General features: G+C 39.2%; 1 long non-coding RNA gene across 1 annotated transcript; it reads right to left on the minus strand.

Annotated features, from left to right (window-relative positions):
* Nucleotides 1-847: 847 nt before the first annotated feature.
* On the minus strand, nucleotides 848-15,250 carry LOC138816379 (uncharacterized). Its single transcript, XR_011368652.1, has 4 exons — nucleotides 15,151-15,250; nucleotides 14,893-15,005; nucleotides 13,220-13,293; nucleotides 848-910 (listed from the first exon to the last, which is right to left on the minus strand). It is a non-coding gene; the product is annotated as an uncharacterized lncRNA (long non-coding RNA).
* Between the last annotated feature and the right edge of the window lie 8,045 nt (nucleotides 15,251-23,295).

The following is a 23,295-nucleotide window of genomic DNA, read 5'->3' on the forward strand; positions in this document are numbered from 1 at the left end:
TGGCGTGCTATCAGGGAATCCATAGGCCAACCTGTGAACCGGGTTCAAATCCCAGTACTGACACCTACCAATGGCAGGAGATCACAAGAGGCTCCTTCCTATGCATAGGAATACCAATTGAAAGACTAGTTCATGTTTCGGTCTAGTCTAAAATTGGATGCAATAATCCTAGGGCGCTGATTGATCTTAATTAATAGGTTATTATGCATGAAAAGAATAATATTCCTTCAATGGCGGTATAATAAATGCCTAAGAGTTGGTAGGAATGTCTTAGGTGTCATTCAATCATAGATAGATGGCTTTGGCACTCCTTACTAATATATGTGTATTTGTATACCACTCTCTGCCTATCCATGTATCACTGTTTTGGCCAAATCTGGAGCTGGATCTCAGCATCTGGGAACCACCTGACAGCTTCATTGCCTAGAGGCTGCAATGCTCACACTCTTCCATTCATGAATTGGGCTTGCTAAACGCTGAGTTCACATCTCAGCACTGCCAAAAATTTAATGTTGGAGTAAGAAGCCAAGTGTGACACATGTTTTCCTTTTCTGTGAGAGTCCTGGGTGTCAGGCATGATAGAGAACAAATTTACAAATCTGGATGCTGTGATAGGATGTAAACAATGTAATAAATGGTAGAGGGGTCATCAGAGTCAATGAAATAAATGGTAAATAAATTAATAAAACAAGAAATAATATGAATAACCACACCCAACAAAATATGGTCTGAGTAGCTGTATGGAAGTATAAATCATATCTTTAAAATGGATATAAAGAGTATGTTTTCCAGCCCTGAGGCTTGAATTCAGGCCTAGGGAACAGGTCTGACTTTTGTCTTCAAGCATGTTCAGATTTCCTTCCGTCATGGTGCTGCATATTTACCCAGACAGCGAGTTCAAATCCCAGGCCTGGCAGAAAAAAAATGTCATGAATTGCAAACCAGGGAGCTAATTTTTTTTTTAATTGAGGGCTATTGGAGAAGCCATAGTCCCACACAGCAACATAGGCCTACAGTTCGAATACAGTCATGCCACTTCCAGATAGTGGGAGATCCTATGAAATTCGTTCCCATCCACAGGAATAATGATGGAATATTATCAATGTCACAGTTGAATGACATACTCATGAATGATACTTGTACACAATTAGACTTCATGATTTCAGTCAGCTGATTGATTTTATTCAATATCTTATGAAACATTAAAAGAATATTATTTCTCACAGGGACGCAATAATTTCAGGACACTGATTTACTTAATACTTTATTAAACATAAAAATAATAACATTCATTTATTTATTTTTGTGGATCCTGGGGCCTGAACTCTGAGCCTGGGTGCTCTTCAGCTCAAGGCTAGTGCCCTATCCCATGGTTTCCCTTATTTGCAATAACTAGTATATGTCTAAGTAAAGCAGAAAAGGTCAGATAAAGTGATATTAGGGAAATGAACCCTAAGATATGTACTCAAATGTTTTTTTTTTCTTTCATGCAATTGTTTCTAACACATTTATAAGTTTGTTTCTTTGTATGTCCCTCCCCCACAGTATAACCGCTGCTTTCACTGTACTTGATATCAGTATAATTTGTGGAGGGGAAGGAGAAAAAAATCGTTTAAATAGGAATACAGGTGGACCCATTGCAACAAAGAGATATACAAGTCGTGATGTCAAAAACGAAATTTACAACTTTGGTGTAAGGGGTGGTATGAGGGAGCAGGGAGGATTGGGTGGGGGTGCAGAGGGGAGGATGGGAAGGGATGGGAAGTGGAAACAAAGGAGGAAGCTACAATGCTTGATAAAAAATGTACTCATTATCTTGCCCATGTAATTGTAACCCTCTGTACATTATTTTCACAATTAAAAAATATATTAATTACATGAAGGCATAATAAATACCCAAGAAATGATAGGAATGTAGTATATATAAGTGAACAATGGATATACATCTCTGACACTCTGTAAAGTTATATGTATTTATTAGTGTACTACAATCTGTGTGTCAATCTGTTCTTATTTTGTCAATCCCTGGTGCTCGATCTCAGATCCTGGGATTTGTTCCAGGATGGCATGCTGACACACACGCATTCATGAATTTGGCCCTGTAGGCCTTGAGTTCAGATGCCATCATGCCCAAACAATGAATCATGCAGTAAGAAACTGATGGTGACACGTTTTCCTTTTCTATGAAAGTCCTGGGTGTCAGGTATAATTGGAATACATATGGAGATCTATATCCTATTTAATCAATGTAACCAATGTTCTATGTGCCATATTAGTCAATAAAATAAACAGTCAATACATATTGGGTCTTTGTTTGCACCCGAAAGATGGATGGGGCCCAAGGAAATGTAAGTGCGCCACTCACCCATTCCCCAGTCTCCCTTAGCTCAGGAGACATTCAGACACAGTGGGGAGTCAAGTCAAGCAAGAACTCGTTTATTACCACAACGCAAGCACCTTTTAAAGGGAAAAATTGTGAGGTATGGAAGGGGAGGGAAAGGAACTAATCAATCACTGTAAAGGTCACACCCTATCATGCACCTAAGTTTTATCCAATCAGATTATAAGGTAAACAATTGGGTTGTGCCCACTCAACTTCCTCTCAGCACCATCATTGCTGCCCATGTGCCCCACAAATACATGAATAAAACAAAAATAAAATTAATAACTACACTGAATGCAATATGGAGTCAACCTATGTGTGTAAATATAAATCATATATTTAAAATGTACACAAATAGGATGTATTCTAGTACTGGGGATAGATTTCAGACGTAAGGAACAGACATGAATTTCTTGGCTTCAAGAAGGCTAGCTTCCCCTTCCCACACAGTGCAACAGTGTTACCCAGACCATGAGTTCCAATCCCAGTCCTAGCAGAAAAAATGGCACCTTTATACTATGTGACGCCCAATTCTTAGGTATTTCATTGTGCCTCCATTTAATGAACGTGATTGTTTAAATGCTTCATGAAATATTGAATAAATCGATTAGTGTCCTATAATGTAATTGTGTATAATTTTATCGTACAATTATTTAAGAGCTAGCCAATCAATCATAACATACATCATGTTCCATTGGTATTCATATAGATAGGAATGTGTTTCTAAGGATCTCTTTCCATTTGGAGTTGGCAGGACCAGGATTCGTACTGTGGGCTCCAGCTCCCACCATTTTAACTCAAGCATAGGGAACTCACTGGTCTGTCCAAGAATTCCAAGACCAATGATTAGGCAGGCACCAGTGGCTCTCAGCTGTCCTTATTGATGTTTACAAGGCTGTGATAGGAGGATCATAGTCAAATTCACACTAGGCAGGAAAGCCCTTCAGATCCCTGACCAACTTCAGTGCCAACAAAGCCAGAAGTAGAACTGTGTAACTCCAGTGGTAGAAGGATAGCACTGATTAAAAGCAGCTCACAACACACACACACACACACACACACACGCACACACACACACACACACACACACACACACACACACACACACATACACACATTCACACACACTACAGTCTAATCATCAATCTGTTTATATATTGGCCATTCCTAGGGCTTGATCTCAGGTCCTCAAATTTGCCCGCCAACTTCTCTTGCATCAGACTGGTGTTCTAACATTTACCCACTCATGAAGTGGGCCTGCTAGGCACTGAGTTCAATTCACACAACTGCCAAAAACTTAATCCTGGTGGAAAGCCAGTTGTACCACTGGGTTTCTTTATTGGTGAAATTCCTGGGACTCCGGAATGATGTAGAATGCATAGGCAAATCTATGTCTTATGTAATAGGATACAAAAAATATTATATGTGTAATCATATTCACTAAAATATATAAGAAACAAAACACAAAATAAAATGAATACACTAACTGCAATATGCAGTAAAAATATGTAGGTCAATAAAATTCATATAATTAAAATATATACGAATATTATTTTTTCAAGTGCTAGGACTTGAATTCAGGCCCTAGAAACAGGCCTGAATTTCTTGTCTTCCATAATGGTGATCTTCCCCATCCCCCACAGTGCTGCAGATTTACCCAGACCCTGAGTTCAAATTCCAGGCCTGGCAGAAAAAATTGCATGAATTCCAAGCCAAGGAGCCTAATAATTTTTAAAATATTTTTAATGTATGTATGTATGTATGTATGTATGTATGTATGTATGTATGTATGTATGTAGGTAGGTAGGTAGGTAGGTAGGTAGGTAGGTAGGTAAGTAGGTAGGTAGGTAGGTAGGTAGATAGGTATTTTTCTTTCATCATGCACAGGGCTTGAACTCAGCTCATGGCAATTCTGCTTCAGCTTTGATCACTCTAGGCTGGGGTGCAGCCACTGGACCCACAGCCAAACCTGGGTTCCTGGGACCCAAAGACTGACAAGAAAAAAAATAATTAATGCAACACAGGAAAATAAAACTGGCAACTTGCCAATGGCTACCGGTTTTACATTTGTTTTCTTTACTAGGTGACCATCCTATGTCTGAATGACCCGGTTGAAGAATGTTGGTAACTTGGCATTGCTGAAGGCTGGCAGGCTCTCAGGGAAGCCATAGGCCAACATGGCAATATAGGCCCTGTGTTTGAAGCCGGGTCCTGACCCCTACCAATGGAAGGAGATCATAAGTGTCTCGTTCCTACTCATACGAATACCAATGGAAGATTATGAATGGCAAGGTTGAATTAGTTGTTTCTGAATACTACTATATAAATAGAGTGATTTTAGAAGGCCAATGGATTTTAATGAATATTTTTGACACATTCAAAGAATATTATTAATTACATGGACAAAATTGTTTCAGGACAGTGGTTGATTTAATCAATAATTAAGGATGAAAACAATACTATTAATTACATGGAGGTATACTAAATACCCAGGAATTGATAGGAATGTAGCCTATATAACTGAATAATGTATAGACATCTCTGGCACTCTATAAAAATCAATAATTATTTTTGTACTACCATCTGCATGTCAATCTGTTCTAATTTTGTCAACTCCTAGAGCTGGATCTCAAGTTCTGGAAATGCTTGTCAGCTCAATATGTCTCAGGCTGCCATGCTGACACTAATCCATTCATGAATTGGGCCTTGTAGGCTGTGACTTCAGATGCCAGCACTCACAAAAATTGAATCGTGCAGTAAGAAGCCCAAGGCGACACATGTTTTCCTTTTCTGTGAAAGTCCTGGGAATCAGGTGGGAAGTTTCATACATAGGCAAATCTATATCCTATGTAATAACTGTACTAAATATTTCATGTGTAATAACAGTCAATAAATGGTAAATAAATGAATAAAACAAAAAATAAAATGAATAAGTACACTAAGCACAATATGGGGTCAACATACGGGGTTCGATTTCAGGGCCTGGGAAGTGCTTGGCAACTGAATTGGCTAGAGGCTGCTGTGCTGACAGTCAGTCATTCATGAATCGAGCTTTCTAGGCCCTGTGTTAGATTCCACCACTGCCAAAAAATGTAATCTTGGAGTGAGAAGCCGAGCGTGACACCTGTTTTCTTTTTCTTTGAAAGTGCTCGGTGACAGGTAGGATGTATAATTCAGATGCAAATCTATATGTTATGTAATAGGATGTCATAAATGTAAAAAATGTCATAGGTGAAAGAGTTGTCTCTACAATAAATGAAAAACAGATTGAATTAGTAGTGAATCATTCTAGGATAAAATTAGAAATAAAAACTATAAGATGTGGATTAAGTTTAATATTTTATTAAGTATTACCAGAATAAAAATGTCATGGAAACATAAATACCAAATAATTGGTAGTAACACATGATGCATAATTTAATAATGTATAGACATCTGTCTCATTCTCTAAAATATGAAATTATGCGTATGGATGTATATAAATATGTGATAAACAATAATAGGCTATTGAGTAATTTAGTTAATGCTTTATTAATTGTTAACTGGGACACATCATTTAATGGAGACATAATTTAATAAGTAATAATTTGTAGTTATATCTATAAAATAATAATATACAGACATCTTTCTGTGTATATAATGCTTATATATATCAATCTCTATCTATTTATACCTCGTTCACTCCTGGGGCTCGGTGGTTAAGTGCTCACCTAGTGAGCATGAACCCAGGGTTCGATTCTTCAGTGCCACATAAACAGAAAACCAAGAAGTTCTGCTGACTTTCAATCGATTTCTACCCTTGGGCACAAATGTTTAGGGACAGTGTCAAAGCCCTTACTCAAGCCCCAGGACTGCTGCCAAAAAAGAGGTACTACGTTCTAACTGCAACTATATAAGGACAGTACTTCAAATACCACATGACAGAACAAGCTAGGAGTCTGGTGCTGACAGCTGCCACCTAACCTGACTTAGCCAGATATAAACTGCTGCAACCCAGCTCCATGGGTACCGCCATCATCCTGGCTTACCCTGGCATACTCCCGATATCCTGGCCACTCTGGGGCTTTAAAACCTGGCGTGAAGTCTGATAGACTCTTTGAAATATGGCTCAAAGTGGTAGAGTTCTAGCCTTGTGCAAATGTTATCAGAACAATAATATCCCCAAACATTAAGCTCAAGCTCCATGACTAACCCCCCCCCACAAAATAAAACATCCCACTAAACACTTAGGTGTGAACTTTTATGGTTTGTGAAATATTCCTCAAAGAATGGTGATATTGATTAGAGCACCCTAAGTCTAATGACAGCTTGTGGAACAGAGCTATGTGCTGAGTCCTCCATAAAGTACTCTGTGCTGAGTCCTGCACATGGTGCTATGTGCCTAGTCCTTCACAAGGTGCAGTGTACTGAGTCCTGCATTGGTGCTGGGTTCTGAGTCTTTCACAGGATACTGTGTGCTGAGTCATGCAAAGAGTGCCATGTGCTGTGTCCTTCACCAGGTGCATTATTTCATTGGATCCTTGTAAGATCTCCCCACTGAGATGATTATGCAGACAAGATTATTGAGGCTCATATATGTCTCCATGGGAAGGAGAAAATTATGTATTACTGAAGACTAGTGAGTTGTCCACTACAGACAATTGTTTGTTTTTTTTTTTTTTGTCGGTCATGAATCTTGAAATAGGGGCCTAAGCTCTGACCCTTACCTCTTGGGCTCATGACTAGCATTCCACCACGTGGAGCCATGGACCCTCTTGTAGCAAAGGCCACAGCTTAGGGGTCTATAGCTGAGGTCTCTCATCCTGCCTTCTCAGGAAGCTGAGATCTGAGGATCTGGGTACCAAATTATCCCAGACACAAAAGGTCCCATTAGCCTATTATCTCCAATTCACTACTAAGAAACCTGAAGTGGAAGCTAGGTGCTTGTCACTCATGCGTGTCATCCTAGCTACTAAGGAGGATGAGATCTGAGGATAATAGTTCAAAGCCAGCCTGGACAGGAAAGTCCTTGAGACACTTAGCTCCAATGGACCACCAGAAAAGCTGAAGTGGCTTTTGGCTCAAGTGGTAGAGCACAAGACCTGAGCTGAAGAGCTCAAGAACAGCACCCAGGCCCAGACATCAACTCCTACAATAATAAAAAAGAAAGAAACAAACTAACAAACTTGAAGTATAGGGCTGAACAAACCTGAAGTATGGGTCAATAATGTTTCTTTCTTGCTTCTATAGCTCAAGAACCCTAAGAGCATTTAGAGTGCAAGTACTTCTCATCACCAAGGGAAACACAGAAGGATCTTGAACATCTGACCTTTCAGAAGTGGAAGTCAGAGTGTCATAGACTTTTCTGCCCTGGCTGGCTTCACCCTGTGATCCTCAGACCTCAGCCTCCTGAGCTAGGATGACGGGCCTGAACTACTGGTGTTCTGCTAGGTTTAGAACTGTGATGACCTTGACAATACAAGCCAACTGATTATCACAAAGGGCTTGGGGAGCATATTAAGCCTTTCAACATTGGACCTTTAAGAACCCTGTAGGGCACAAGATTACAATGATAGAGACTGAGAGGCAGGGCATGTGGATGTGTTACACTTGAACCTTAGCTCTGACTCCAATTTTGGTATATATCAGTGTTCATTTTCCAAAGGATGTTCTCATAATTAGCAAATAGGAAAAGTACCTTGATTCACCCTCACTTTTTTTTCCCAATTGTGTGTCTTGAACTCAAGTTTGGGCACTGTCCTTTAGACCCGCAGGTCAAGGCGAACACTCAGCCACTTGAGCCACAGTGCCACATGGGGTCTTTTCATGGTCCACTGGAGATAAGGGTCTAACAGGCTTTCCTTGATTTGCTGTCTTTGAACTGTGGTCTTCAGGTCTCAGCCTCCTGAGAAGCTAGAGTTCCATGTGTGAGCCACTGACATTTTTTCTATTGTTTTTGGCAGTCCTTGGGATTGATCTTAAGGCCTGGGTACTGTCTCTGAGCTCCTTTTCCTCAAGGTTAGCCACTTAGGCTACTCCACAGCTTCTGGCTTTTTCTGAGTATGTGGCACTGAGGATTAAAACCTGGCATTCATGCATGCTAAGCGAGCTCTTTACCACTAAGCCACATTTCTAGCCCCACTCTTACAATTGTATCCCTCACTTGCTTATCCTCAGGAAAAGGTTTCTGACTATAAATCGTTTAAAGAAATCCCAATAGGAAGATGTCCAAAGATTGTACAAAGCTCATACTTGGGATAAACTCTAAACATGTGGAGACTGTGACAAATGCTTCCATTTAATTATATATTATGTTTCAACACTTAATAAAATATTAATAAAAATGAGTCAATATCCTAAAGTATTGTGTAGAATTTTATTATAGATGTGCAAATTGTAATAAATATTATGTGTATAGTAATACTAAATACAATAATCAATCAATAAATGAATAAAAGAAAAACAAAATACAAAATCAATAATAAAAATCATAATGTGAAATTAACTTACATATTTAAGTGTATATCATATATTAAACATGTATAGAAACATTTTTTCCATTGCAGAGCCTTCATTCAGGCCCTGGGAACTCTAGCCTGAATTTCTTTTCCTCAAGGACGGTGAGCTTCGCCTTCACCCACGGTATAAAAGACTTACCTGGACAGTGATCCCAAATCCTAACAATGGCAGAAATACTGGCCCCAGTTCCAAGAGAGTGACTTCTTTTTTTTAATGGATGCAGATATGTTTACTCAGTTCCATACTGAACATTTAAAAAAAAGCAGTGTGGAATTTGTACAACTATTCAAACATCCTTCCTTACCTCTAAAGTGCTTCTCTGAGAAAGACATTGTTTCTCTTTCTTTGTACTTTTTTATTGCAAAAATGTTTTACAGAGGGGTTACAGTTACAGGAGCAAGGTAATGAGTACATTTCCTATTGAGCATTGTTGACTCCTTCTTTGTTTTCCCCCTACCATCCCTTCCCTCCCATCTCCACAACTACTTCACCCTGCCGAGGTCAGTGACTTAGTTTTTCTTTTGTGGTTGGCATGGGGTTTGAACTCAAGTAGTGGCAACTTTCCCTCACATTGCTACAAATTTACCAACACCCTGAGTTCAAATCCCAAGCTAGAAAAGAAAACTGGCAGAAATTCCAAACCAGGGAGTTTTATTTTTTATTTAGTTAAATAATTAATATTTTTATTTTTATTTTTTTTAGCCATCCATGACACTTGAACTCAGGTCGTGTAAACACTTCCTCAGCTTGGATCTCCCTAGGCTGGGGTGCAGTCTCCAGATGCATAGCCGATCCTGAGATCCTAGGCCAGAGGGCTTGCAGGAAGAAAAAAAAAGCTGGAAAGCACTAAAAGTGGTGAGCTGCCGAGGGCTGGCATTTTATGATTTTTTGGGGGCATGGTGACCATCCTGGGTCTGAATGATATGGCTGCAAAGTAGACCTGACCTACCACTTCTGATTCTGATGAGCTATCAGGGAAGCCAGCCAGAAGGCTTGCAGGAAGAAAAAGAAAGCTGGAAAGCACTAAAAGTGGTGAGCTGCCGAGGGCTGGCATTTTATGATTTTTTTGGGGCATGGTGACCATCCTGGGTCTGAATGATATGGCTGCAAAGTAGACCTGACCTACCACTTCTGATTCTGATGAGCTATCAGTGAAGCCATAGGCCAATCTGTCAACATAAGTCCTGGGTTCAAATCCCAGTCCTGACACCAATGGCAGGAGATCACAAGAGACTCATTCCTATGCATGGGAATACCAATTGAATGAGTAGTTCATGCTTTCATCTAGTCTAAAATTGGATGAAATAGTCCTAGAATGCTGATTGATCTTACCGTATAGTTTATTAAGCATGAAAAGAATAATATTCCTTCAATGGTGGTATAATAAATACCTCAGAGTTGGAAGGAATGTAGTAGGTGTCATTCAATCATAGATAGACGGCTCTGGCACTCTTTAACAATATATAGTTATTTGTATACCACCGTCTGCCTATCCATGTATCGCTGTTTTGGCCAAACATGGGGGTCAATCTCAGTACCTGGGAACCACTTGACAGCTTCATTGGCTAGAGCTCCCATGCTCAAACTCACCCATTCATGAATTGGGCCTGCTAGGCACTGAGTTCAGATTCTCACATTGCCAGGCATGATGGAGAACACATCTAAAATCTAGATTCTATGTGATAGGATGTAAACAATGTAATAAATTGTAGAGGTGTCATCAGTCAATTAAATAAATGGTAAATAAATGAATAAAATGAGAAATAAAATTTATAAACGCACCAAACACAATATGGACTGAACATCTGAACGGAAGTATAAATCCTATCATTAATATATATATATATATATATATAGTACATATATATATAAGAAGCATTATATATATATATATATATATATATATATATATATATATATATATATATATATATATGAAGTATCTTTTCCAGGAATAAGTTTTGAATTCAGTCCCCCTAGGAGGAAGGAATGGCGGGAGATCCTGAGATACTCGTTTCTGGACCTAGGAAGAGCCACGGCATGCGACTGATCTCATCCTTGAATGAGTAGCTCGTGCATGATGTGAGTAGGAAATGATACATAAGACTCATGGGGTATAGATTATTTGTAAAGAAGAGGTGATGAAGCATGACAATAATCATCATATACATGAAATAGATGCTTAAGAAAAGATCCAAATATAGGTACTCACAGATTGGATTCTATCACAGGTCACCACAATCCTACTCTATACAAATATGTGCTTATTTGCATACTACCTTCAGCAAATGTATAGATGACTATTGTGCTCTCTACTCTCCCCCAAGGGGGGCTCAAACTCAGGTACTGGGAATGCCTAGCTCCTTTGTCACTCACAGGCTGGGGTGCTCATGTGGACCCATTCACCAATTGTGCCTGCTAGGCCCTGAGTTCAGATCCCAGACCTGCCAATAGATTCATCTTGATGTCAGAAGCCAATTGTTGCATCTATTTTCCTTTCCTGTGCAAGTATTGGGTGTCAGCTAGGATGCAGAATGATGGGCCACCCTGTGGTCCTGAGAATAAGTTGTTATCCATGTCAGCCCAGTTATATATGTCATCATATACATAGGAAAATACACAATACATCTATGAATAGCTTACAAAATAAACACAATAAGTACACTCAATGCACGATGCAGTCCACACATGGATGTGAGTATACATCCCATGTTTCAATGATGCATTGAGAACTATTTTTGCCTCCTTGTGTCTTTATCTCAGTTGCTGGGATGAGCCCATCTCCTTAGTGGATCACAGTCTGGTGTGATCACATGGACCGATTGGGCAGTTGGGCCTCCTAGGCCCCAAGTTCAAATCCCAACACTGCTAAAAATTCACCCTGATGTGAGAAGCCAGTCATTGCAACTGTTTTCTATTGCTGTGCAAATTCTGGGTCTCAGCCAGAATGACTACAGCAAACGCAAGATGCAGCCCACCCATGTTTGGAAATATAGATCCTTTGTTTAATTATGAATTTATGACTATATTGGCCTCCCAACAGGGCTCAATCTCAGGTCTCAGGAATGGCCTGGCTCCTTAGAGGCTCACAGGCTGCTGTGCTTAACATGACCCATTCACCAATTGGGCCTGATAGGCCTTGAGTTCAAATTCCAGCACTGCCAAAAGATTCATTCTGATGTGAGAAAACAAAGGTTGCATATGTTTTCCTGTTCTGTGAATATCCTGGGTCTCATCAATGATGGAGAATGCTATATAAGCAAATCTATAGCCATGAGAATAGGTTGTCATCCATGTCAGCACAGTTATATCTGTCACCATATTCAATAAAATGCACAAACATCCATGAATAAGACACAAAATAAAAATAATTACACTGAATGCAAGATGCATACCACTCCTGTAGGTAAAGAGAGATCCAATGTTTACAAAAGGTGGACTTGTGATTTTGTGCTGGGGCTTCAAATCAGACCCTAGACCAGGCCTGAAATTCTAGTCTTCAAGGATGGTGAGCTTCCCCTTCCCCCCAGTGCAACAGAGATACCCAGACCTGAGTTCAAATCCCAGCACTGACAAAAAATTCATCCTGATGTTAGAAGCCAGTTGTTGCACATGTTTTCCTCTCCTGTGAAAGTCCTGAGTCTCAACCAAGAAGGGGAATTCATAGGCAACCCTATAACCATAGGAACAGGTTGTCATCCATGTCAGCAAAGTTATACCTATCACCATATTAAGTGAAATAAACAATACCTCCATGTAATAGAGACAAAATAAAGAGAAGTCCACTAAACACAAGATGCCATTGACACATGAATATCAATATAGATTGTATGTTTAAATTATGAATTTATGACAATAGTGGACCACCTTGGGGATCAATGTCAGATCATGGGAATGGCCTAGATCCTTAGTTCACAGGTTAGTGTGTTCACCTTGACTTATTGGACAATTGGTCCTACAAGGCCCTGAGTTCAGATCCCAGTACTACAAACATGTGGGTTGTAGAGTAAGAAGCCAAATGTGAAACTTGTTTTCCTTTTCTCTGAATATCCTGGGTGATCCTAGGAATCTTGGCATGGCGGAGAACATTTCTACAAATCTAGATGCTTTGTGATAGGATGTCATCAATGTAATAAACAGAATGGGTTTCATCATCATAGTACAATCAATGGTAAATAAATGAATAAAAGACAAATTTCAAGGAACAACCACACCAAACATGTATGTACTGAACACCTATAGGTAAGTATAAATCCTATCTTTACAATATATATAAATAGTATGTTTCCTGGGCTGGAGCTTGAATTCAGGACTAGTGAACAGGCCTGACTTTCTTACCTTCAAGTGCAGTGATCTTCCCCTTCATCCACATTGCTGCAGATTTACCCAGATCCTGAGTTCAAATCCAAAGCCTGTAAGAATAAACTGTGTGAACTGCAAGTCAGGGAGCTAAATTTTTTTTTTACTTTTCTCAGTACAGGGCTTGAAGTCAGGTTGTGGCAACTCTGCCTCAGCTTCGATCACCCTAGGCCGGAGTGCAGCCACTAGATCTACAGCTGTTTCTGGGATCCTAGACCCCAGGTCTTGCAGGGAAAGAAATTCACAGAAACAATGTGGCCTTTTTATGTTTTCTTCCTTTGCTCGGTGACCCTCATGGGTCTGAATGACACTGTTGCAAAGGGTACTTCACCTTGCAATGCTGAAGGCTAGCAATCTATCTGGGAAGCCATAGGCCCACATGGCAACATAGGCCCTGATTTTGAATCCCCCTCCTAACACTTGAAAATGGTTCTCATCCATAGGAAGAACAATGGAATATTATCAATGTCAAGGTTCAATGAGTTGATCATGAATGATGCTCCTATAAAATTAGACAGTAACATTTCAGGAAGCTAACTGATTTTATTTAATATTAATGAAGCATAAAAAGAATATTATTACTTACAGGAACACAATAATTTCAGGACACTGATTTCATTAATAGTATAAGGATGAAAATAATAACATTAATTACATGAATGCATGATTAATACCCAGGAATTGGTAGGAATGTAGTTTATATAACTGAATAATGTATAGACATCTCTGATACTCTGTAAAAACACATATTTATTAGCATACTTCCATATACATGTCAATCTGTTCTTATTTTGTTAACCCCTGGGGCTTGAGCTCAGGTCAAAGAAACAGCCTGTCAGCTCAATTTGCCCCATGATGTCGTGCTGACACTCACCAATTCATGAATTGGGCCTTGTAGGCTTGTAGGCTGTGAGTTCAGATGCCAGCACTCCCCAAAAATGAATGGTGGAGTAAGAAGTTGATGGTGACACATTTTTTTCTGTGAAAGTCCTGGGTGTCAGGTATGAAGTGGAATATATATGCAGACCTCTATCTTATGTAATCAATGTAATCAACGTTTTATGTACCATAATAGTCAAAATAAATGGTCAATATATGAATAAAACAAAAAATAAAATAACTACACTGAATGCAATATGGAGTTAACATATGTATATAAATTTAAACCATATATGTTAATTGTACATGAATAGGATGTTTTCTAGTGGTGGGGATCTATTTTAGGCCTAAGGAATAGACATGAATTTCTTGACTTCTAGGAGGCCAGTTTCCCCTTCCCACACAGTGCAACAGAGTTACCAAGACCACGGGTACCAATCCCAGTCTTGGCAGAAAAATGGCACCTTTATAGTATGTAATAGTATAGTAATTCTAAGATATTTCATTATACCTCCATTTTAATGTGATTGTTTAAATGCCTCATAAAATATTAACTAACATCCATCAGTGTCCTATAACATAATTGTGTATAATTTTATCCTAGAATCATTCAAGAACTGCTCTTTCAATCATGACATACATCATATTCCATTGGTAATCATATGGACAGGAATAAGTTTCTTAGGATCTCCTTCCATTTGGAGGTGGCAGGACCAAGATTCCAACTGTGGGCTACAATTCCCACCACTTAAACCCGAGGATAGGGAACTCACCAGTCTGTCCAAGAACATCAACAAGACCAATGATTAGGCAGGTAACAGTGGCTCTTAGCAGCCCTCCTTGATATTTACAAGGCTGTGATGGGAGGATCATGGTCGAAGTCACCCTAGGCAAGAAAGTCCAACTTAAGTGCCAACAAAGCCAGAATCCCTGTGGCTCTAGTGTGGAAGGCCATCCTTGATCAAAAGCAGCTTACAGACTGTGCTCAGATCCTGAGTACAAGGTCTGGGACTGGGAACAAACAGACATACTCAACAATCTGTGAAGCCATCCAGCTAAATGAGGTCACCCTCTTGTCTCCAACTGAATTGGACATTGTTCCCTGGGAAAAGGGCTGGGGGAGCTGCTATCTTCTTGACTTCACCCATGCTGCTTGCATCACAGTATTCTGGCCACACCCCATTCTTTCATAGTTCTTTCTGACCAAAGAGATATAAGAATGGTGGCCACGCCCACATTCCATGCTGCCTGGTAGCACCAGGATTCCCTGTGTTAGTTTACACCACTACCAGCAATTGAGGAAGGTAGAGATGGCTGAGTGGTGAGGAAGAGACTCAAGGCATCTTTGGAATATAGAAGGAAATTGAGATGCCTGCCTGCACCATGGCTTCCTTCCCTCCCCAAGGTGCAGAATTTCAAACATCAGGCAATGGCATCCTGCCAGGCTGCATAAAGCCCCAACCTGCTCCCTGGCCCTGGTTCTTTGCTCTGAGGCCATGTGTCTATAATGCCACTGCCATCACTGCTCGCCCCACCTGGAGCAGCCTAAAGCAAGTTCTCCCGGCAGCACAGGTGAGTGGCTGTCCCCAAACCACCCCTACCCCCGGGTCAGACACTCCTCTGGTGGCACCATGACTCCCTACTTGTGTCCTCTCCCTGTCTCTGAGGAGCCACCTTTCTGTCCTGGGCATTTCTGAAACAGAGACTCAAGATATGCTCTGGCTGGGCTGGATTGAGGTCCTCCTATCTATGACAGGTATGCTTCACCAGACCTAGTCTTCTGGAGTTGGGATGGTAGACATGTAACAACATGCGCAATCATCGATTTAGATGGATTATCCCAAACATGGGCAAGATAATGGGTACATAAATTATCAAGTATTGTAGCCTCCTCCTTTGATTCTGCTTCCCATCCCATTCTCTCCCCATCCCCCTATCCGACCCTCCACCTCCCCCTAACAAAGCTGTAAAGTTCATTTTCCACATAGGACTTATATGTCTCATTGTTGCAATGGGTCCACCTGTAATCCCTATCTAAAGGATTTTCTTTCCCTTCCCCTCGATAAATTATAACAACATACAATACAGTGAAAGCAGGGAATATACCGTGGGGGAGGGACATAAAAAGCAACAAAAAATAAACTTATAAATGTACTAGAAAAAATGGAATGAAAGTAAAAATTTTTGAATACATATCTTAGGGTTCATTTCCCTAACACCAACTTATCTGACTTTTTCTGCTTGAGTCAGACATATACTAGTTATTGCAAATAAGGTAAACCATGGGACCTATGTTTCTTTGGGCCTGGTTTACTTCACTCTATATAATTTTTCCAAGTCTGTCCATTTCCTAAGAAACGGAGCAATGTCATTCTTTCTGATGGAGGAATAGAATTCCATTGTGTATATATACCATATTTTGTTGATCCATTCATCTACTGAGGGGCATCTGGGTTGGTTCCCTATCTTAGCTATGGTAAATAAGGCTACAATAAACATAAGTGTGCTGGTAGCTTTAGTGTGGTGTTGATTGTGAGCATTTGGGTAAATGTCCAAGAGTGGGATTGCTAGGTCATAGGGGAGTTCTATGTGGAGTTTTTGAGAAACCTCCATACTACTTTCCAAAGTGTTTGAACAAGTTTACACTCACACCAACAATACAGTAAGGTTCCCTTCTGTCCACATCCCCTCCAGAATCTGCTGTTATTAGAGTTCTTGATTATAGCCATTCTAACTGGGGTGAGGTGGTATCTCAATGTTGTTTTGATTTGCATTTCGTTTATGGCTAGAGAGTTTGAGCATTTCTTCATGTGTCTCTTGGCCATCCTTCCTTCCTCTTTAGAGAAGTTTCTCTTTAAGCTTTTAGCCCAATTATTTATTGGGCAGTAGTTTCTTTGAAGATTTGTTGTTGGGGGATTTAATTTTTTTAAGTTCCAGGTATATTGTAGATGTGAGACCCTTGTCTGTTGTATGGCTAATGAAGATTTTCTCCCAATCCGTGTGCTTTCTATTGATCTTGCTAGCTATGTCCTTTGCCATACAGAAGCTCTGCAATTTCATGCAATGACATTTGTCCAAACTTTCTTTGATTTGTTGTGTTTCTGGGTCTCTATTAAGAAAATTTCAGCCTGTGCCAAAGAGACCTAGGATTTCTCCTATTCCATCCTGTAATGTTTTCAGAGTGTCTGCTTTGTCATCGAGGTCTTTGATCCACTTGGAGTTGATTCATGTTCATTGTGATATATAAGGATTTAGCTTTAGTTTTCTACAAGTAGTTAACCAATTTTGCCAGCAGCATTTACTGAAGAAGCTGTGTTTCTTCCATTGTATTTTGTTAGCTCCCTTATCGAATATTAGAAGGCTATAGGTCTGTAGGTTCATTTCTGGATTTCAATTCTGTTCCATTGGTCCTGAGGTCTGTTCTTGTGCCAGTACCAAGCCATTTCGATTACTATGGCTTTGTAGTAGAGTTTGAAATTTGGTATTGATATTCCTCCAGCACTGTTCCTTATGTTGAGGATTGTTTTTGTTATTTGGGGTATTTTATTGTTCCCTATGAATTATTGGACTGCTTCTTCTATTTCCTTGAAGAATGAGGTTGGAATATTGATAGATATCACATTGTATTTGTAGATAGCCTTGGGAAGTATTGCCATTTTCACGATGTTGATTTGTCCATTCCAGGAACATGGGAGTTTTTGCCATTTTCTAAGATCTGTTTTGATTTCATTTTTAAGGTTTTTAAAGTTTTCATCATTGAGGTCCTTCACTTCATTGGTTAAGTTAATTCCTAGGTATTTTATTTTTTGTCTGGCTATTACGAATGGAGTTGCTTTCCTAATTTCAGCCACTCTTTTCTCATTGTTGGTATACAGAAAAGCCATTGATTTTGGGGGGTTAATTTTGTTCCCTGCTACTTTGCCAAAGTTTTGAATCAGCTTGAGTAATTTGGGAGTGAAATCTATGGGATTTTCTGACTACAAGTATGATATCTGCAAAGAGGGAGACTTTTACTTCTTCTTTCCCTATTTGGATCCCCTTTAGGTTTGCATCTTCTATTGTTCCTGTAGCTAGGCATTCTAACACTAGATTGAAGAGAAGTAAAGAGCTTGGACATTCATGTCTCGTTCCTGAGTTAAGTGGAAATGGCTTTAGTTTCTCACCAGTAAGTATAATGCTGGCTGTAGGTTTGTCATATACAACCATTATTGCATTGAGAAAGTTACATGGATTCCTAATTTTTCCAGAACCTTCATCATAAAGGGGCATTGGATCTTGCCATATGCCTTTTCTGCATGTATTGAGATAACCATGTAGTTCTCATCCTTGCTCCTGTTGATGTGATGAATTATATTAATTGATTTGCGTATATTGAACCAGTTTTGCATCCCTGAAATGAATCCTGTTAGATGATGAATTGTTTGAATGAATTGTTGAAGTCGATTGGCCAAAATTTTGTTGAGAAATATTGTATCAATGTTCATCAAAGAAATGGGTCTATAGTTCTCTTTCTGTGAAAAGTCCCTGTCTGGTTTGGGGATGAGGGTTGTTATGGCTTCATAGAATGAATTCGGTAGTGAACTTTCTCTTTTAATTTCATTGAAGAGTTGAAGTAGTATTGGTGTGAGCTGTGTTTTGAAGGCCTTATAGAATTCTGCTGTAAAGCCATCTGGTCCTGGGCTTTTCTTAGATGTGAGGTGTTATTGCTGTTTCTATTTCAATGCTTGATATGAGCCTGTTAAGATGTTTTAACTCATCTTGGTTTAGTTTTGGCATGTCAATTAATGCTAGGAAAAGGCCCATTTCTGCCAAGTTATCAAACTTATTAGCATAAAGTTTTGAGAAATATTCCCTTATAATGTTCTGAATCTTTATTTTTTTCTGTGGTGATATTTCCATTCTCATCTCTCAGTTTATTTATTTGGGTGTGTTCTCTTCTTTTTCTGATAAGATTTTCTGAGTCTCAATTTTATAATTTTTTCGAAATAGCCATTCACATTGATAATGTGTTTGTTTTTATGAGCAAGATGTGACTCTTGAAGGCAACAGATAGAAGGATCTTGCTTTTTAATCCAACAAGACACTCTATGTCGCTTAATTGGAGAGTTAAGTCCATTAATGTTGAGAGATAGGACTGAGAGGTATTTGCGAGTACATGCCATTTTATCTACCTTCTTGGGGGCTGAGGCAACTGGGTTCTTCCTGAGGTTATTGGATTCTCAGTTTGGGTGCAATTTCATGGCCTTTATTGTGGTCTTGTTGGTATTCTATATGTAGGACATCTTTAATAATGTTTTGTTGGGCTGGTTTTGTGGAGATATATTGTTTCAATTTTTCTTTGCTATGGAAGTTTTTTATTTGACCTTCAGTAATGGAGAGTTTATCTGGGTACAGAATTCTTGGTTGATAGTTGTTTGTCTTTAGGGCATGGCATACATAATTCTAGGCTCCTTTTTCTATGATTGTCTCCCCTGTGAAATCTGAGGTGATTCTAATTGGTTTCCCTTTATAGGTGATTGATCTTTTCTCCTTGACAGCTTTAAGGATCTTTTCCTTGGTTTGAATTGATCTTGTGTGGATTATAATGTGACAGTGGGATGTCCTAATATGGTCCGGTCTATTTGGAGTACAAATAGCTTCTTGTATCTGAGTAGGCCTATCTTTTTGCATGTTTGGGAAGTTCTCTGCTAGGATCCTGTTAAACAAATTTCATAGACCATTAACTTCTGTCTCTAGGTTCTCCTCTATAGCCATTATCCTCATATTACGCCTTCTGATGGTGTCTTCCAAGTGCTGAATAGCTCTATCATATTTCTTGTATTTGTCTTGGATGGTGTATTTTCTTTTTCTATAATATCTATGCTGTTTTCAATCCCCGAGATTTGATCTTCTGCATGGTGTAACCTACTATCAAGACTTCACACTTTGTTTTTTATTTCTTTTTCTTCTATTTGGTCGGCTTTGATGGCTTCAAATTCTTTGTTGGAGCATTGTTTTATATCTTGTATGAACTTCTTTAATTCCTTAATTTGGTTTTCAGTGTTTATTCTCAAATCACTTAGTTGTTTGGTTATTCCCATTCCTTCTGTTGGGTTCCATTCAGCATTCCCTTTGTGGTCCCACTGACTTCTTTCAGTTCTCTGTTTGTGGATTCCATGAATGCCTTTAGTGATCTTTGTGCATTCTCATCCCACGCTCTTAATTCCTGTATTACACTTTGATTAGCTTCTTCACGTTCATGCAGTTCCTGTAGTTCTCATGGATTGATCTCAGTCTGCTCATGGCATTCCTTTATTTCTCTTTGAGTGTTCTCAAGCTGCTCATGCAATTCCTGTATCAATCCTTGAGTAACTTCCTCACGATCATGATATTCTTGTATTAAACTTTGTTTTGCCTCCTCTCTCTCCCTATCAAGCTCATTCAGAGTCCTTTGCTGGTTTTCAATATTTTCATTTTCCATGTTTACCAGTAGTGTTTGTAGAGCTTTTTGGGAACTCTCCTCTGGGTTATTCATTATCTTTTCTGTCCCCTGATTATCATAAGTGGAAGTTGAGATACCCGGGCTTGCCGTTATTCTTGTGTTTTTCAGGGTTGCTCTGCCTATTTGAGATGAAAGTAACGCCAGTTTTGTGCTAGCACACTATTTTAAAGCAAGCATCAACCAAAGTCTGTAATTGCAAAGTCAAAAATTTGCAAAAATTTAGTTGAACAGATATACCTATTCAACATCAAACAACTATGATTAATGGGCATTGAACAGCAAAGAAGAATTTGGCAAACAGAAATTATTAAGTTTAGGGAGAGATATGGGTAAAAATAGGCATATAGGGATGTGGAAAGGCTGTGGGACAGTTAACTCAATCCTAATCTCAAAGCGGGAAATAGGTTATATAGAATGATAGTAGAGAGACAGAAAATAAGAAGAAAGGGAAAGAAAAAAAACAAAAAAAATAGAAAAACAGATATTAAAAATTGAGAAGTACAACACTTAAAAATTATGCAAATTTGAAAACGTAATATTCAGAGAAGAACATGGATGGAATAAGAGAAGGGGGGATAAAAAGGAGATGTAAAAAACTTAAAAATAGAAATGCTTAAAATATTATATAGGTATAAAGAGGTAGTACTGTTATTAAGGAATTTAAGCCTAATAGGTTTTAAATTGAGTAATAAATTTCTGGATTAAGCATGTACACAATGGGTCTAAGGTCAAATAATCAACTATTGGCATATCTGAGGCTGAGCAGAACAGCAATTATATCACGAAAAGAAGAATGACAAGAAGAAAAAGTGAAAAGAATGAGAAGGAAAGAAAAAAGGATCAAGTGGTCACTAGAACTAAACAAAAAATATTTAAAAGAAAAAAAATACACACACATATACCCCCAAAATAAAAATTATAAAAGGAAGAAAAAAAGTTAATAGAAAAAAAAAATTAAAAGGTAAAAATTAAAAAAAAAACTTGTAGAAAAAAATTTTTATAAAGGATACAAAAAAAGAGTTCTTAGATTTTTTTTGGGGGGGATGGGAAGATCCTGTATCTCCCTGTGTCCTTAACTTGTCTCTTGTTGGTGTCTCTGATCTGCTGGTGGTTTTTGATTTTCCTGTGGCTTGAATGGTTTCTTAAGTCAGTTTGAGCAGGCAGAAAAATCACAGCAGACGATTCATTACCACAGGTGAAGCTCTAGGTAAGGTCGCAACCATCAAACTTCATTCTCCTCACAGGACAGTTGTGAGGAAAAAAGGGATTTATTCAGAGAGTTCTCTGGAGCATGGCTAGGCACAGAGGGAGAGGCCTTCAGAGAAGATTCTCAGCAATTCTGTGAGCAAATGACAGGAAAATACCCGGAAAGGGCTCAGGTGGGCCCCGTTATTAATCGTGCAACAGATGTGGGATTATCAAACAAAACATGGCTCTCTGTCATCATTACCCTATCCCCATGAAGAAGAGGATCCTTCACTGTGTTGAGTTTTGCAGTGGGCGAAACCAAGGCATAGAGAAGCCAGGTGACCTACTTATGACTCCAACTTCACAGGAAGCTCTGGCTGACTTTGCTACCATGCTCCCTAGGACAATGGGTGCTATTATGTCCACTTCTTGTGTTAGGAAGTTCACTTCTTGTCAGTCGTGGGGCTGAAACTCTCGGCCTGGGTACTGTTCCCGAGAGCCTCAGCAAAAGGCTAGTGCTCTACCACTTGAGCCCACAGCACTACTTCTGATTTTCTGGTGGTTCTTTGGCGATAAGAGTCTCACATACGTTCCTGCCTGGGCTGGTTATGAACCATGATCCTCATATCTCAGCCTCCTGTGTAGTTAGGATTAGAATTCTGAGTTACCGGCACCATACTTAATTGTAATTCTGTCATTTTCTCTCTCTTTCCCAAGACCTGTTTGAATGGGTGCTGGAAGAGGGGGCCCAGCATCCTCAAATGGATGGAACCTAGATGGCCCTCTCATTCGGGAGGTGGGCTGTGGGTCAGTAGCTGGCTCAATAGCTTGTTGAAACAGATTCATGAGATAAACCCTTCTGTTCCCTGGCTAGACCATGACAGTTATTCATTGCCCATCCAGCCTTACTAGACTTATTGTATTTTATTGCTTTCTACATCATTTTCTAGCACCTGGCCAAAATTATGATATATAATTACGGAATGAAAATGTAATGCCATCTTAAGAAAGTTATTTAGGGCTCTGGGAACTTGGCTTCATGGTACGGTGATTGCCTAGCAGCCATGAAACCCTGGGTTCATTCCTTAGTAACACATTAAAAAAACCTGGAATTTGTGCTGTGCCTCAAGTGGTAGAGTGCTAGCCTTGAGCTAGAAAAAAAACTCATGAAAATTCCCTACCCCTGAGTTTAAGCCCTTCCACTGGGGAAAAAACAACAACAACAAAAAAATATTTAGTTAGTAAATTCAAAATAAAGAACCCATACTTGGAATATATAATTGCTTCTTCCATACTGACACCTGACAACAGTCCCTAATGTATGTACTTTACTTATGTTAGGATACTGTGTTGGCAAAAGTTTTGTTCATTAAGTCACAGCAATTAATGCCAGGAATGTGCTTAGATGTCAGGAAAAGTTTAATTCTGGAAATTCAATGATTCTAGGATTTGTGTCCTCACTGCTTATCACAACGAGAAAGGTAGGCTAAGTGTGATTTTGAAATCT

Source organism: Dipodomys merriami, unplaced genomic scaffold, assembly GCF_024711535.1.
Source record: "Dipodomys merriami isolate MVZ:Mamm:240054 unplaced genomic scaffold, mDipMer1.0.p SCAF_693, whole genome shotgun sequence".
Lineage (NCBI taxonomy): Eukaryota > Metazoa > Chordata > Mammalia > Rodentia > Heteromyidae > Dipodomys > Dipodomys merriami.